Here is a 17729-nt window from a genome sequence, read left to right as displayed (position 1 = left end):
GTTATATGCATCAGACCCCAGGGTGTGGATTCGATTTATTTTGTTACACAGAATCCAAATTTTGGAACTCCAAGACAATTGACCGTGTCATTTTTATGGGCGAAAAATTTGAGTGATTTAGGACAGAGAAGACATATTTCGCCCATAAAACAAAATTGACACGGTAAGTCATCCTAGGATTTCGAAATTAGGATTCTGTGTAACAAAATACATCGAATCCATACACTGGATCCACTGCACAGAACTTTCATTTATTTATTTATTTATTTATTTGTGTGGCTGTGTAATTTAACCGCTTGGATGAGAGTTCAATATCACACGAGAAATTTATAATTAACTTCTGGTTACGATCAAAAATATAAATATGAAGTTTTTTTCTAATGCTAATGGTGAATTGCATTTTCTCCATGTGATTAAAATGAAAATTTTGAAGTTCAGCGTTCTCTCTTGCAAAATTACAATTTTGGAGTTACATTATTTTGCATCCAAGCGCCCAAAATTTTGGTTGGTTGATTTAAAGTTTTACATCCTTTTTTTTAAATCGAGGATATCCGAGACGTGAACCTCCAGCTTAACATGGGATCTGAACCACAAGAGCTACCATCGACGAACACTTATAATTAGAACACCAGTAACTATTCGTAGTAAATACTAAATTCAAGAAAATCATTAATAATTATCTTACAAGTTATCAATGACGGAAGAATGACCTGAAATATAAACAGAAATTTCAGCCATAAAATTAAAACATAAATACTCTGTTGTTTCTTAATATGTATGTGATGGATTTCTATATTCATTGCAGATTCTTCCTGTTCTGCAGAAAACTTCAGTTTATTCTCGGAATATAAGTAATTTTAGGCGTGATATAATAATGCAGTCCTAACATCCTTCATGTGATCTTCATGTATTTCTATTTTTTAGGGTCTCGCAGTGGAATTTATAAGGTTGTACTGTTAGTACGCACGTTACTTCACACAATAATACAGTGGGATTTATAAGATTATACTGTTAGTACGCACGTTACTTCACACAATAATACAGTGGGATTTATAAGATTATACTGTTAGTACGCACGTTACTTCACACAATAATACAGTGGGATTTATAAGATTATACTGTTAGTACGCACGTTACTTCACACAATAATACAGTGGGATTTATAAGGTGGTTACTACGTCCGTAAGTCCGTTACTCCACACGATAACACAGTGGGATTTATAAGATTATACTGTTAGTACGTCTGTACTAGGAATGGCACAAGCGAATTCGAGAGAGTTTTCTTTGAAACTCGACTCGACTCGAAACAGGCATCTGTGAGCTAACTCGGCTCGAAAAATTTCCTCCAACTCGACTGGAATTCAGGTCGAGTTTCGAGTCGAGTCGAGCCAAATCAAGCAGAATCCTGTATAGCTTCAAGTACCCTCTTCAAGTATTTAACATAGACAATATAATTATCAATGATACTACTTTTACTACTACTACAACTTATTATTATTATTATTATTATTATTATTATTATTATTATTATTATTATTATTATTATTACAACACCGTGTATAACTATGAAAGATAGGCGGTTTGTAAGTTATATCCGAATACTAAAAATTAGTTGACAGCCGATCTCGGTCTTCGAAAAGTCTTCAGAAGGCAAGGACATCCTTCATAAAGTTCTGGGTTCGAGTTCCGGAGGAGCAAGTATTTGGGCTTGAGTCAAAAATTGTTAAAAGTTATAGGGTGCCAGCCAAATATGTTCGAATCTGCTCATTTAGAATTGCAACGGCTAAAGCGTCTCGGTTCACAGCTCATTCCTATCGAGCTGAAGCCAGAAGTGAGCCAGGCCAACAGCTCACACAAACGAGCCGGCTCGAGCCAATGACTCACCCGAACCGAACCGAGCTGATGGCTCACCTCAACCGAGCCGGTTCGAGCCATCGGCTCAGATGAGCTGAGTCAAATCGAGCCAATGAACTTGTTTCAACTGAGCTGGCTCGAGCTGATGGCTCACCTAAACCGAGTCAGTGGCTCATCCCAACTGAGCTGGCTCAAGCCATCGGCTCATTTGAGCCGAGCCGATGGCTCATCCCTACTGAGCCGGCTCGAGCCATTGGTTCAATGGGCTTGTCCCATTCAAGCGGCTCAATATTGAGGGGAGCTGATAGCTCATCCCAAGCAAGCCGGCTCGAGCTGTTCGCTCAGTTGAACCGAATTGAGCTGGCTGACCCGTGTTGAACTTCTATTTGGTTTAAAAATTCGACAGAGCTCCTTCGTGGCTAAGCGGTTAGTGTACGCGCCTTTGGCATGGGTGACCCAGATACTATTCCTGGCGGAAGCGCATGTCGGATTTCACGTTAATCGATAGGTCCCGTCTCATTCAGCCTCGCTGTTGAAAGGGACGATAAACTCAAAAGTTTGACCGTACACGTCTCATCCTTGATGGTATGAACTAAAGTATATACTTATATTGGCGCTCACTACATTTGAGGCTGTCGCGTTACAAAAATCTATTTTCCTTTCGTTATCGAGATGCGAGTAGATCCCCTATCGTGAGCAACATTAAAAGTATTCCACATTGCTGCTTACATTAACTTTCCAGTCTAATCAGAGCACGATTTCAAAGCGACTTAAAACGAGCTGAACGAGCGCACCATTTATCAAACTCGACCTCAAAAATAGTGGCTCAGCTCAGAACTCGACTCGAGAAAAGTCCTTTGACTCTACTGGAAAGTCAAGTCGAATTTGAGTCGAGTTTCGAGTCGAGTCCAGTTTTAGTTCGACTAGTGCTCATCCCTACTCCGTACATCCGTCACTCTACGATAACACAGTGAGATTTATAAAATTGTACTATTAGTACGTCCGACCGGCCGTTACTCCACACGATAATACAGTAGGATTTATAAGATGCTGTTGTTATTATGTTGCCATGTCCGTTACTCCACACGATAAAACAGTATGATTTTTAAGATTGTACTACTAGTACGTCCGACCGGCCGTTACTCCACACAATAACATAGTAGGATTTATAAAATTATGTTGTTATTATATTGCCATGTCCGTTACTCCACACGATAAAACAGCATGATTTTTAAGATTGTACTAGTAGTACGTCCGACTGGCCGTTACTTTACACGATAACATAGTAGGATTTATAAGATTCTGTTGTTATTATGTTGCCATATCCGTTACTCCACACAATAATGCAGTGAGATTTATAAGATTGTAATATTAGTACGTCCGACCGACCGTTACTCCAAATAATAACATAGTAGGATTTATAAAATTGTGTTGTTATTATGTTACCATGTCCGTTACTCCACACGATAACACAGTGAGATTTATAAGATTGTACTACTCTACACGATAACATAGTAGGACATATGATATCTTTTAAAATTCATGGCATGACCTAGCCTTTATACAATCTATACAGCAACAAAAAATTGTTGGTTCCCAAGATAAAAGGAAATGTAGTTTTCACATGCTTATTTTTACTGTCGTTATTACAGATTATTTATTAATCCTGACATTTAGCAACACAATTTTCTTCCCTCTAAAAACTAAACTGAAACTTTCTCAGATATTTAACGTTAGTGATGTCATGTTTTCTGTAGTCAGTAAAGGGCAGAGAAGGACTTGTCCTTCCAGCTACCTGGTAATTGAGAGTTGTGCCCGCGCTGTTGGATGGACCAACATGATATAGGCGAAAGCACTTAATGCTAGGAGGAAAATATATTGATGAAAACAAATTTTGAGGGTGAGCTAACTATTGCCAGTCCGCCCCTACTAGAGGGTAGGGCAATAAGTGGTCCGAAGTTATGGCAAAATACTTATACACACAGTGGCATTCTTTGTTTAAACCGTCTTTCGTGCGAGCGGTTCCGGGTTCGATTCCCGCTGGGAACGCTCGGTCAAAAGTGTGTAAAATCTTTTTCAAGCCAGCCTTCCTGAATAAGGTTTTACTGAGTTTTCCTCATTTGCTTTACTGAGTTGTCATTCCATCATTATCATCCATCTCAAAATCACCGTCTTCCTTAACCTCGATGCATAAATGTGAGATGTTAAACTTAAAAAAAAAAAAAAAAAAAAACTACTGCTTCAAATTCATCTTGACTCTTAATACAATTAATATTATTAAATGTTTTATTGATTAAATACAGTGTGGTCCGGAAGTGGGCGTACCCGTAATTGGTGTTTTCTGACGGATTTAGGTTTTAGCCACATTTGTTGGTAACATTGCTTGGCATTCTCTGGTAACATTAATTTGCATTGTCTGGCAACATTGCTATCCATGTTCATTTGTTTTCTGCCGTTTTCTGCTTGGTAACAGTTATTTGCAGTGAAGTTTGCTGGCCGCTGGATTGAAAGAAAGTGCACCTTCACCAGCTCCCTTTGCCTGGTCTCCAAGAAGTTCCGAGCTGACGACACCAGATAATGCTGTCTGAGGTTTTATAAAGCAACAAGTAAGAAACACTTGAAATCACACAACGCAGGAATTATGAGCAGCTGTGAAACACGCCTTCACCCTCGTGAGTCCGGAGTATCTCTGCAAAACATCTGCGAGAACTTGGCGCAGAATTCAGCTGTGTTACGACATGGATGGTGATCATACCGATGTTTATTACTCTTAACACTCTTAAGACTTCAAGGTAACTGTGTATAGACATTCTACCATGACTAACACTACACTGTTGAAACTAAAGGGCGGGGGAACGCCCACTTCCGGACCACCCTGTATAAGGGCAGTAATTTGTGTTAAAATTGTCAAGTTAAAAAAAAATATATGGCATTACTGCTGTATCGCCGGGCAAATTTGAAAATCGAAAAAAGTACCAAAATGTACTGCATTCGGTTATATTTGGTTGGATTACATTACGTTACGTTAGATTATGTTACTAGGCGTGTAGTTTTAAGTAGTAGTTGTATATAAGTAGTAGTAGTAGTAGTAGTAGTAGTAGTAGTAGGAACGGGTTAGAAGCCCCGCAGCGTTAGTTGGGTTCTGTTCTCGACATGAAATGGGCAAATTAAAGACCCCCAAATTTTTCTTGTCCCTTTTACAATCTATGAATCCGTATAGTAAAACAAGTGTACGTCACCGCGAAATAGTCCATCCGCCTCCACATACAGTGCCGCTTGTAACATCAACAACAACCAAAAAATACATCCATTTTCTTAACTTTTACTATTCCCCTTACCTGACTTTCATTCATTCTCCCTCACAAACTGAAATAAATTCTCCAATTGACCCGGTAAATTTCCTAAAATTGGTCCGGCGATACAGCAGTTAACCCAAAAATATAATATAGGTAGGTAATCAGTATAAAATGTGCAGTAAAGATGTATAATATTTAAAGAATAATGTCAATGATAATGTTTCTACTTACGTTTAAATAATAAAAGACGAAAACAAAATTCTAATCTAGTTGTTTGTTTAAAAATAGATCTATTGTTCAGGACAGAGCACAAATAACTGATAATTACCTGAAACGAGATTAAACGACAGAAATTAGAAAATTTGTACAAGATTGTAAGGATACCTAGTTAAATATCACATATTATTCAAATATTTCATTCATGCCTCATAAGTTCTTAAAAATATTTTCTTCAATGTATTGATATTTCCAAAAATATAATTGATTCAAGAAATGAAAAATATTTTTCAAATAAAAAGTTAGAAATCTTTTTGATTTTTTTAAAAAGAATCAAGTTACAAATGCATCTATGTACTTCGAATTCATCACTCCAAGAAAAAAATCACAATAGATAGTTATATATTTTTTTCTCAATAGAACTACATAATAATATTTTAAGACATGCATTCCATAATTAAACTTATTAATTTAAGAACGTAGTTCTGTTATATATATATATATATATATATATATATATATATATATATATATATATATATATATATATATATATATATATATACAAGGGCGGATCTAAGGGGTGGATACGGGGCTATAGCTCCCCTTGATGCTCAGGTTTACATTGGATAAAATGGGCTTCAATTCAGTTTTACACTGGATAAAACGACAAATTATGGTTTAGCCCCTCCCATGATCATATCCTGGACCCGCCAGTATTTCTCTCTCTCTCTCTCTCTCTCTCTCTTTATATATATATATATATATATATATATATATATATATATATATATATATATATATATATATATATATATATATATATATATAACCATTGGGTAATCATATAGATAAAAATCTTAGTAGGGTTATAAGTTACTGAATTAAGTAGCTATTTGTTAGTAAATAAATTATGATTTTCCATGAAAATAAGCTCAATTATTTGTCGCACAAAATGCAGGTAGCCTACACACACACACACACGGACAAAGTACCAGACAAGAAATATTGTTATTTGGTGAAATGTTATACTGTAAACAAATAAAAGTGTTATATATAAGGGGGACGCGGTGGCTATGAGGTACAGCGCTTAACCTCCGGTGTCTGAAGTCCTTGGATCGATCCCCAGCGAAGTAAGCTTTTGCTGGACACCCCATTTCCCCATAGGAGTACCCCATTTCCTCCACATTATCATTCCACCAATTCCTCTACCAAAATTCACTTGCCTCGATTATCGTCAGTCTTAGCCTCATAGGACGTTAAACAGAAAGATTTCATTCCATTTCATTTTTTGTTATAAATTGTAAGGATCCCCAGCTTCAGCACAACTCACACAAGATCCCACAACTCGTGCTCCTATTTACAAACAATACAAGGAGATAAGAAACCACAACAAGGAAGACACGAAACCAAGATAATATAAATAATACAATATAAATAAACATACAAAGTAACGCAATATAATACATGTAGAGAACTTATTACTGCACGTAAAAAGATTAACATGCAAAGCTCTGTGTATGTGGTATAGTTGTAACTAGAGTAACAAGCAGTGTTGGGTAAGTTACTTGTAAAATGTAACGCGTTACAAGTTACTTTACTTTCTCTTAAAATGTAACGCGTTAGTAACGCGTTACTTGCCCCTAAAAAGTAACTGTTACTTTTAGGTCCGAAACTTTAAAAATGTGAAAAAATATGGCTTTAATTTTCCGTACTACTATTACTATCGCTATTATTATTATTATTATTATTATTATTATTATTATTATTATTATTATTATTATTATTATTATTATTATTATTATTATTATTATTATTATTATTACTGCACGTTCTGAATCGCTTTATGTAAATGCGAGGACAAATTTTTACTTGATATATGAACATTTTCAGATAATGTAACATTGATAAAATGCCATACTGCGTTATTCGTAGGGATGGACACGAGCGAGTTTTCTTTGACACTCGATTCGACTAGAAACAGACTTCTTTGAGCTCGACCCGAGAATTCGACTCGAAAAATTTCCTCCAGCCCGACTTGAATTGGGGTCGAGTTTCGAGTCAACTCAAGCCAAATCCGGTGTGTAGCTTCGAGTACATTCTTCAAGTATATTACATAGACAGTATAATTATGATCAATTACACTACTACTACTACAACTTATATTATTATTATTATTATTATTATTATTATTATTATTATTATTATTATTATTATTATTATTATTATTATTATTATTATTATTATTATTATTAATTATAACAACATTGTATACAAATAGAAAAATAGGCGCTTTGTATTTGAATACTAAAAAACTAGTTGATTGCCAACCTCGGTAGCCGTGAAGTCTAGGAGTCAAGGACATTGTTCACGAGCTTCTGAATTTGGGTTGAAGATTTTGAGTATTCGGGCTGGAGCCAAACACTGATAAAAGTTATAGGGCACTGGCCAAATATCTTCAAAACTGCTCGGCCTGAGTTTAGAATTGTCAATGACTCGAGCAGCTCGGCTCACAGCTCATTTACTATCGACCCGAACCGAGAAGTCAGCCGAGCCAACAGCTCACAAAACAGACTCGGCTAGAGCCCTCGGCTCAGTTGAGCCGAACCAAGCAAATGGCTCATCCCTACCAAGCGAGCTCGAGCCGATGGTTCACCCCAAGTGAGCCGGCTCGAGCCATCTTCTCAGTTAAGCCGAGCCGAGCTGAGCTTGTTATAAAAAATCTTTTGTGGTCTTGCTATCGAGACGAGACGAGATGCAAGCAGTGTCCCCTCTCATGAGCAACACTAAAAGTATTCCATATAAAGAAAAAAGTATTAGTTTTAGAGATGCAAGGGCTCGGAAAAAAACCGGCTTTTTTGGAAAAAAAACTCGGTTTTTTCTGCTTTGCTTTTTTGCTTCGGAAATTTTGGGCTTTTTTCAAAATACTGCTTTAAATTGATAAAACAGACATTGTATCGCTTCTCTATAACACAGAAAATCATTTAATTAGTGGTTGATGCTGATAATAATATAAAACATCGAAAATAAACTATGAATTTCGAAAAAATATTTCAAACAATTTTTCTTCAACATATTTACATTATGAATTCCACAGGATTAACCAATGTATATAATAAGAATTTTTTAACCTCCTATATACAAAAGTAAGCAAAATTGGCAAGAACCGTGGTTGTTTTTGAAAATGCCAAAAACCCGTTTTTTCGGGGATGTTTAAACCAGGCTTTTTTGACTTAGATTTTTTGCTTTATGTATTTATATTACATATTCACAGAAATAGCCTAAGTTTGTTTCGCCTTGATGTTATTATGCAACAGCGGGGTTATGCCGGAAGAACTCCCATAAGCTTAAAGAAGTCCGGTCAGTAAATTTCTTAAGTTGAGAATCTCCCGCCCTAGCCACTGGGAAAATCCCGTCATTACTTGAAATGTAAGACAATAACGGGAAAATCCTGTTATTGCTTTGCATGTAAAATTTAAAGGTCAACATACCATAATCAGTACGCTAAAAATGAGGTATTAAATTACAAATTTAGTACCAGTACGTAGATATCATTGAAAGTCCAATCCAAGCTAATGTTGGAAGCTACGTAGGCAATCGATAAATTTTGCCAATTTCTATCAATATATTTAAGCAATATTGGCTTCTTTATAAAACAACACGCATTTAGGCATGTAGAAATATACAATTTGGTTTGTTTCGTATATTTAGGCTTAACATCCTTACGAAATACCGAGGTTATCAAGAAGAAGACTTTCGCTTAAACTGACATCCGAACCGCTACTTGAGTTACGCATGAAAGAAGGATTGTGGTTCGACCGAGAATTGAACATGGGACACCTTGATTAAAAGGTGAAAGGGAAATAAAACTATTGCAGGTGGTTTGATATCTGGAAACGTTACCATGAAGTTCACACGATTCGCATTTTTCATTCTTTTTATTTTTGTAGTTTAAACCAGTTATTAAAAAAAAAGTTGGTGTAAATCAGCCAACCCTAAAAGTAAACACTTCTTTTTAAAGAATACACACATAACTAGCAAAATAGTATGTAGTATTTTTGCTTCAAAATATTAAATACCCTCTTTTTGAAACAAAATAAAATTAAAATAAAACATAAGAGAAATACTTAGATTTATATGATACACTTAAAGACTGAACATCTAGAGCTTTTGGTTCTGTATATTCTTGAAATTCTACAGTTAAGTTTTATAGAACCACCATCACAGTTTACCCAATCCTCAAGTTTTCTGAATTTTTAACAAGAGGGATTCAACATATCATTACGGAACTCCCCCCCCCCAAAAAAAAAAAGACTACGGAATATATTTAAGTTAAGCTAAATACAACTGCACAACAAACATGACTGAGTGATTAGCTTTTGCGCTTCTATCGGGAAGTCCGGGATTCAACCAGCATTCGACCATTCTGTCAAAGCTTTTCTTCATTCCATCTGTGAATGTAGAAATAGTGCGTGTACTGTGAGTTGGGCGACTTCCTTTTTTATTGTTTTAAAATCGTTATTATTACTAATTACCAGCAGTGACGGTTTTGCGAAGGTTAGGGGGACGGTCTTTCGGACTGAAGCCCGTTCTCCAAAGTTACGGAATGTCTGCAACAAACGAAATATCTATTATTTATGCCTTTACTCATAAACTTTAAGCTCCCGTCAAATAAAAATTACGAATGTTTAAAAAAACTAAACATTAGTAAGAAACCCTTCCCAAAATACTTTTCTAAATCCGCCACTGATTCTCAGTATAAAATTATTTTTAAAGTTGTATCCGGAAAGCACTTCCCAAATAAAATTAGGACTTTTTAGGAAACGCCCTCCTAAAGTACTTTTCTAAATCCGCTACTGATTATTTGTATACATTGGTATTCAAGGTTGTGTCCGGAAAATTATTGCTAAATCACTTCACAGCTACAGTATAACAGAAATGTGGAAGTACGGTTTGACATATATTGAAAAACGTACGCTTTGACGGATAAATAGAAAAACGAGCAAGTTTAACTTTTGCGCTAGAAGCTAGAGTACTAAAAGCTCTTAGAAATGAAACACGGATGACAAACTAGAGAAGAAAAAAGATGTCGATAACTCAAAAGTTAAAATAAAGTTAAATAGCCTCTAAAATTACCCTCAAATACTACATTCTTCATGTTAGCTTTAATTCGTAAAACATGTGCTCCATCCATCTTGATGGTGAATTTCAGAGCGAAATATCACATTCAGGTCATGGAATTCTTATCTAACTATAGAATATACTATAAGAAAGCTATTTAGATAGAAAAATCATGAAGTTGAAAAAAGCCAAAATTTCCAAAATTCTCGTTTTTTTCCCAAAAAAGCCGGCTTTTTATGTAAAAAAAAAACATCGATTCAAAAAAGCCGGCTTTTTTGCATCTCTAATTAGTTTACATTTCTCATGGCTTCCGTTTTCCAGTGTAATCCAGGCCATGACTTCAAGATGTAAAACGAATGAGCCATTTATCAAACTCGACTGGACTCGAAACTCGACGCGAAAAACTGAATCGGCTCGGAACTCGACTCGAGGATATTACCCTTGACTTGACTCGAAACTCGACTTGAATTCGAGTCGAGTCGAGTTTTAGCTTGACTCGTGCTTATCCCTTAGCGTTAGAAAAAAATGGTTGCTTATTATTATTCTGCTAAACTAATTATTTAATAATAATAATGTTGTTATGTAAAATTAAAAATAAAGAATATAGAGAAACATTACACTACTCTATAATCAACGGGACTCTAGGATAAGCAAACTGATCTGAAAGAACTTCAATATTACATACCATGAGCAAACTATTTTCTAGCAATAAAGTAGATCTGCTCATCAGAACACAGTTTATTCATATTAACCCCTTACTGTAAATCGTTAATTATGACACGCTAGTTGTTGATAAATATTTTCCGCCGAGGTACTTCAGACACTTTACTTTTAAATGCTATCCACCATCATCCTCAGCTCTTAAGAAAAAAGTATTCTTAAGAGCTGAGTAAAATATTCGAACGGTAAAATATTTTCGTTCTCCATCTTTATAAAAACAACACCAATCAAAGTAAAATAGACTACCGGTATCATTGCACCCCTAGTTCACTCACTGAATGTATTGATTTGGAGCTGTCAAAATCTACGACAAAATCTTCATCTTCAAAAATACAGCAAGTGGCACTACGAACTTATCTGTTTCTCTGTGTATCTGTGACTGTTGGTCGCTCGATTGTTTTTTTTTTTTTTTCTGAGAAATTCACTTACAGGAAAGAAACATTTGTTTCCGAAAAAAATATATACATATATTGTAGTTACTTATCCGAAATGTAACGCGAACTAGGTATGTTACTTAAAAATTTGTAACGCGTTACCGTTACAGTTACTTTGGAAAAAATGTAACGCGTTTCTAGGAAACGTTACTTGCGTTACGTTACTTCCCAACACTGGTAACAAGGTAGAAATAATATAAATAATGCGACCGTCACCAGATTGTAATTCCTCCAAAAATTAAGCTCTACACACACTCCACATCAAAACCTTACATGCACTTCCCCAACACATTGCGACTTTCATTGACTTCAAACAGTGCCCATCCATCCATCTTCGGTAATCTAGTCCACAGTACTATTCCCTGCACTCGCTCCCTCAGGCCTCCAATTACCACTGCGTTACAAAGCAACCATCCTTTTTACTATATTGGATCTTCAAGAAAAAATGATGGCGTTTCGTGCGACTGTTGTGCAGGGATGCCTGAATGATATACTTGGTAACTTTTATTTGGTAGCTCAAAGTTTATTTAATTTAAAAACAAATGCACTGTTACCAGAATCCACTGTACTGTGACAAAAATACGTTTGTTGATTTTTTTTTCTTTGGATCTTCGTTTTAGAGATCAACGTACATGGCGTCAAGACCCAATTCTTGGCCCAGACGAAGCCCTAATTCACACCACTGTATTTTTTCTTGTGAGGTTTTATCAAAGGCATTGTGTATCGTGTTAAAAATCGATAATGTGAACTACCTGAAAGCACGAATCAACTATAAATTGACACTCTTACGCCACACATACTCGATAGGGTCTAGCGTGTCAAATAGATTATCGCCCGGACGTGTGTCGGGCTTAGGACGGTACGCACATAGAAAAATACTGATATACAAACGCACTTTAACATTTTTTGTCAGAGCATAAAGGATTCTAGTACCACTATATTTATTTTTACGCTAAATAAACTATTAAGTTGCCAAATAAAAATATGTATTATTCAACCACGCAAGTGCCATCAACCCTACACAGGAGCTCTACGAAACCTTACCATTCTTTCTCGAAGACCCTGCGTATAATACTTTATTTCATTTCGGTGGTTCAGTATTAGAGCGCATAGGCCTACCTCTGGTGCGTGCGGTCCCTGGCTCAATCCTTCGTCAAGTAAGTTTGTGGTGGACAACAACGTTTCTGTTTGTTTTCCCAGGTGCTCTTGTTTCCTCCCACTTTTTCATTCCACCATTTTTTCCATCATCATTCACTTGCTTTAATCATCCGTTTCACTTAACCTAATAGGCATAATCATGTAGAGATGCAAAAAAGCCGGCTTTTTTGAATCGATGGTTTTTTTCACATAAAAAGCCGGCTTTTTTGAAAAAAAAACGAGAATTTTGGAAATTTTGGCTTTTTTCAACTTCATGATTTTTCTATCCAAATAGCTTTCTTATAGTATATTCTATAGTTAGATAAGATTTCCACGACCTGAATGTCATATTTAGCTCTGTAATTCACCATCAAGATGGATGGAACACATATTTTACGAATTAAAGCTAACATGAAGAATGTAGTATTTGAGGGCAATTTTACAGGCTATTTAACTTTATTTTAACTTTTGAGTTATCGACAATTTTTTCCTTCTCTAGATCATTTTAGTTTGTCATCCGTGTTTCATTTCTAAGAGCTTAGTACTCCAGCTTCTAGCACGAAAGTTAAACTTACGTTTTTCTGTATATCCGTCAAAGCATACGTTTTTCAATATTTCCGTCAAACCGTATTTCTGTTATACTGTAGTTGTGCAATGATTTAGCAATAATTTTCCAGATACAACCTTGAATACCAATTTATACAAATAATCAATAGCAGATTTAGAAAAGTACTTTGGGAGGGGTTTTTCTGATTGTTTCGTTTTCTAAAAGGTCCTAATTTTATTTGGGAGGTGCTTGAAGTTTATGAGTACAGGCATAACTAATATTTCGTTTCGTTTATATGTTTAGCAATAATCTTCCGGATACAACCTTGAAGATCATTTTATACTGAGAATCAGTGGCGAATTTAAAAAAGTGTTTTGGGAGGGGTTTTCTTACTACTAATGTTTAGTTTTTCTAAACATTCGTAATTTTTATTTGACGGGAGCTTAAAGTTTATGAGTAAAGGCATAAATAATAGATATTTCGTTCGTTTTAGACATTCCACAACTTTGGAGAACAGGCTTCAGTCCGAAAGACCGATCCTCTAACCTTCGCAAAACCGTCACTGCTGGTAATTAGTAATAATAACGATTTAAAAACAATAAGAAAGGAAGTCAGCCAACTCCTACACTCCTAGTCGGCCAGTACACGCACTATTTCTACATTCTCAGATGGAATGAAGGAATTCTTTGTCAGAATGGTCGAATGCTGGGTTGAATCCCGGACTTCCCGATAGAAGCGCAAAAGCCAACCACTCAGTCACGTTTGTTGTGCAGTTGTATTTAGCTTAACTTAAATATATTCCGTAGTCTTTTTTTTTTTTTTTTTTTTTTGGAAGTTCCGTAATGATATGTTGAATCCCTCTTGTTAAAAATTCAGAAAACTTGAGGACTGGGTAAACCGTGATGGTGGTCAAGGGCGCCCATGTTGTGGTTTCCAAGGAGGGGCAAGTATAAGCGACGTTTCAAAAATAGTTTCAAATTTTGCTGTAACTAATGTAAAAATCCTATTGGATTTTCAATATTCTGAAGTACATTTTCGTCTAGGGTGGGCAAGCGCCCTCTTAACTCCCCTGATGGGCGCCCTTGATGGTGGTTATGCAAAACTTGACTGTAGAATTTCAAGAATATACAGAAAAAAAGTTCCAGATGTGCAGCCTTTAATTGTATCATATAAATTTATTTTAATTTTATTTTGTTTCAAAAAGAGGGTATGGAATATTTTGAAGTAAAAATACTACATAGAATTTTGCTAGTTATTTGTGTATTTTTTAAAAGAAGTTTTTACTCTTAGGGTTGGCTCGTTTACACCAGCTGTTTTTTTTTAATAACTGGTTTAAACTAAAAAAATTAAAAGAACAAAAATGCAAATCGTGTGAACTTCATGGTGACGTTTCACATGTCAAACCATCTGCATTAGTCTTATTTCCTTTTCACCTTTTAATCAAGGTGTCCCATGTTCAATTCTCGGTCGAACCACAACCCTTCTTTCATGTGTAAACCAAGTACTCTTTCGGATGTCACTTTAAGCGAAAGTCTTCTCCTTGATAACCTCGGTATTACGTAAGGATGTTAAGCCTAAACATACGAAACGAAACCAAATTATATATATTTCTGCATGTCTGTTGTTTTATAAAGAAGCGAAGGTTGCTTAAATATATTGATTAAAATTGGTAAAATTTATCGATTGCCTACTTAGCTTCCAACATTAGCTTGGATTGGACTTTCAATGATACCTACATACTAAATTTGTAATTTAATACCTCAGTTTTAGCGTACTGATTATAATACGTTGACCTTTAAATTTTACATGCAAATTAAATTTTACGGGATTTTCTCGTTATTGTTTTACATTTAAAAGAATGACGGGATTTTCCCGATGGCTAGGGCGGGAGTTTCTTAATTTAAGAAATTTACTGACCGGACTTCTTTAAGCTTATGGGACCTCTTCCAGCATAACCCCGTTGTTGAATAATAACACCAGGGCGAAACAAACTTATTTCTGTCAATATGTAATATAAATACATAAAGCAAAATATCTAAATCTAAAAACCTGGTTTAAACCCCAAAAAAGCCTGGTTTAAACTGCCCCCCAAAAACGGGTTTTTGGCATTTTCAGAAACAACCATGGTTCTTGCCAACTCTGCTTACTTTTGTATATAGGAGGTTAAAATGTGTTTATTATATACATTGGTTAATCCTTTGGAATTCATAATGTAAAAATGTTGAAGTAAAATTGTTTAAAATATCTTTTCGAAATTCATGGTTTACTTTCGAGGTTTTATATTATTATCGGCATCAACCACTAATTAAATGACTTTCTGTGTTATGGAGAAGAGAAACAAAGTCTGCTTAATCGATTTAAAGCAGAATTTTGAAAAAAGCCCAAAATTTCCGAAGCAAAAAAGCGAAGCAGAAAAAACCGAGTTTTTTTCCAAAAAAGCCGGTTTTTTTCCGAGCCCTTGCATCTCTATAATCATGGAACGTTATACTGGAAGATTTCATTTAATTTCTATTTCATTTTTCTATGGAGTTCCCCCTTGGCTGTTAACGAACCCGCCTTTAGAGGCAGAGACCCGGATTCGACTCCTGGTGGGAGCTCATATGGTTCGGATCTCACGTTAAGCTGTATGTGCACGTCTCCTATAACCTCGCTAAACTGAAAATCCAATCAAAACAAAATCATTTTTCTATAGTAAGATATTTTTCTCTATAGAGCTGCAACCCACTTTGGCTAGTAGTCTGTTTGAGCTAGCTAGCCATTAAGGATAGATTTTCTGAAGCCAGAGAATGGGAAAAAATAGAACCTTATGTGGGTTCACGTGTTAAAATATGATTTGAAAAAAAAAAGATTGTTTAAAAGTCTAACTAAATTTTGCTTGTACCAAAAAAGTGGACAAAAGCACAGGAAATATCAACTAAAATGGGTATTTGTCATTTACTATTTATAAGTCTATTTAAGGCATTTAGGATTTAGATTTCTGGTCTTTCGGCATTTATGGACATGTTAGCCCGTCACGTATGAGGAATGGCGTCCCGCAGCGAGCACGCTATCCGGGGAAAGGGAAGGAAGAAGGGATTGCAAAAGGAAGGAAACTGCCTGGGGCCTATAAGTTAGGCACCACTCCGGCATTTGCCTGGTGTGAATGAGGAAAACCTCATTCGGGATGACTGGCCTGAAAAAGCTTTTTACACTTATTCGACTGAGTGCCCCCCATCGGGAATCGAACCCGGTACCGCTCGCACCGAATTAAGGTATTAAGAAATAAGCTTTACCAAAAGTCACTGTATTTACTATCCGTATGCTGGGTATATTCAATCAGCATGACCAACACTACAACTACTTAACACATTAAGGGTCTTCACTACAGCGAAATTAAACTACCGCTAATTTGAGAGTTTTTCTGTAATATCTTCAAAACAAATAAAAATATTCGAAAAACAGAAACGTAGTGAACTAGATAATACGCTTTTGCATGTGATACCTTTACCACAATTCATCTATCTGCTTTTGGCATGCCACTATTTACAAAACCCGCAAAAAACGCTAAATCTATCTACAGTTGCAAATCGAAAGCAGATAGATGAGTTGTGATAACGGTATCACATGCAAAATCATATTGTCTAGTTCACTACGTTTCTGCTTTTCGAATATTTTGATTTGATTTGAAGATATTACAGAAAAACTCTAAAATTAGCGGTAGTTTAATTTCGCTGTAGTGAAGATCCTTAAGAACACCGGTGTGGTCGAGCGGCTAGCGACCTTGAACCGAGTTCGATTCCTGGTGAGGATATTTGACTTGGATACAAACGTAAGCAGTGGTTCGGATTCTACTTTAAATAGTGTCACATATAATCTTGTGCTAAATAGACTTGTTCATTAAGTTCCAACAACACTAATGAAACTTGGTGTTACACTGTTCAAATAGTCTAAGTTTTATGTTTAACACCATCAATATCTCTTAAAGATACTAAAATCACTATCGACAAACATAAAAATAAGAGTTATTTATACAAACTATCACAACAAGGAGCTCTCTTCACGGGAATAAACACATACACTAACAACTCCTTTCCTATAATAATAACCAAATGACCACTGATTTTTGGGACAATATTGAGCACTATTAGTTATCCAACGAATCACAAAACTACTAGGTAAGCGAAGAAATGAAAAAGATACACTTAGAAACAGAAGTGACGCTAGTAAGTTGATGATTTGCTTGCATTGAGAACTGTTGTTTCAGCATCAGACAGAACGACAGTTCACGGACGGGAAGTTCCCATATCTCAAAACTCATTAGACAGCAGAAATGATTTAAAAAAAAAAAAAACAGTGAAAACGTATCACAATCACGTGCGACAGGAATATGAGTGAATAACTTTTCAAACATGTGACCAACTTATC

General features: G+C 35.6%; 1 protein-coding gene across 1 annotated transcript in view; it reads right to left on the bottom strand.

Moving 5' to 3' along the window:
• The window catches only part of LOC145672017 (uncharacterized), a 61898-nt gene extending 44378 nt beyond the window's left edge, over nucleotides 1–17520 (bottom strand). Inside the window, exons 1-2 of the mRNA XM_081741206.1 lie at nucleotides 17382–17520; nucleotides 5382–5478 (exon numbers count right to left, since the gene is read on the bottom strand). The gene's annotated coding sequence lies outside the window, so the exon portion shown is untranslated. The remainder of the gene's footprint in view (nucleotides 1–5381; nucleotides 5479–17381) is intronic.
• Between the last annotated feature and the right edge of the window lie 209 nt (nucleotides 17521–17729).

This window comes from Thermobia domestica, chromosome 2 (genome assembly GCF_964235325.1).
Source record: "Thermobia domestica chromosome 2, izTheDome1.hap1.1, whole genome shotgun sequence".
Taxonomy (NCBI): Eukaryota; Metazoa; Arthropoda; class Insecta; order Zygentoma; family Lepismatidae; genus Thermobia; species Thermobia domestica.
The sequence above is the reverse complement of the archived record's forward strand: the minus strand, read 5'-3'. Positions and strand labels throughout refer to the sequence as shown.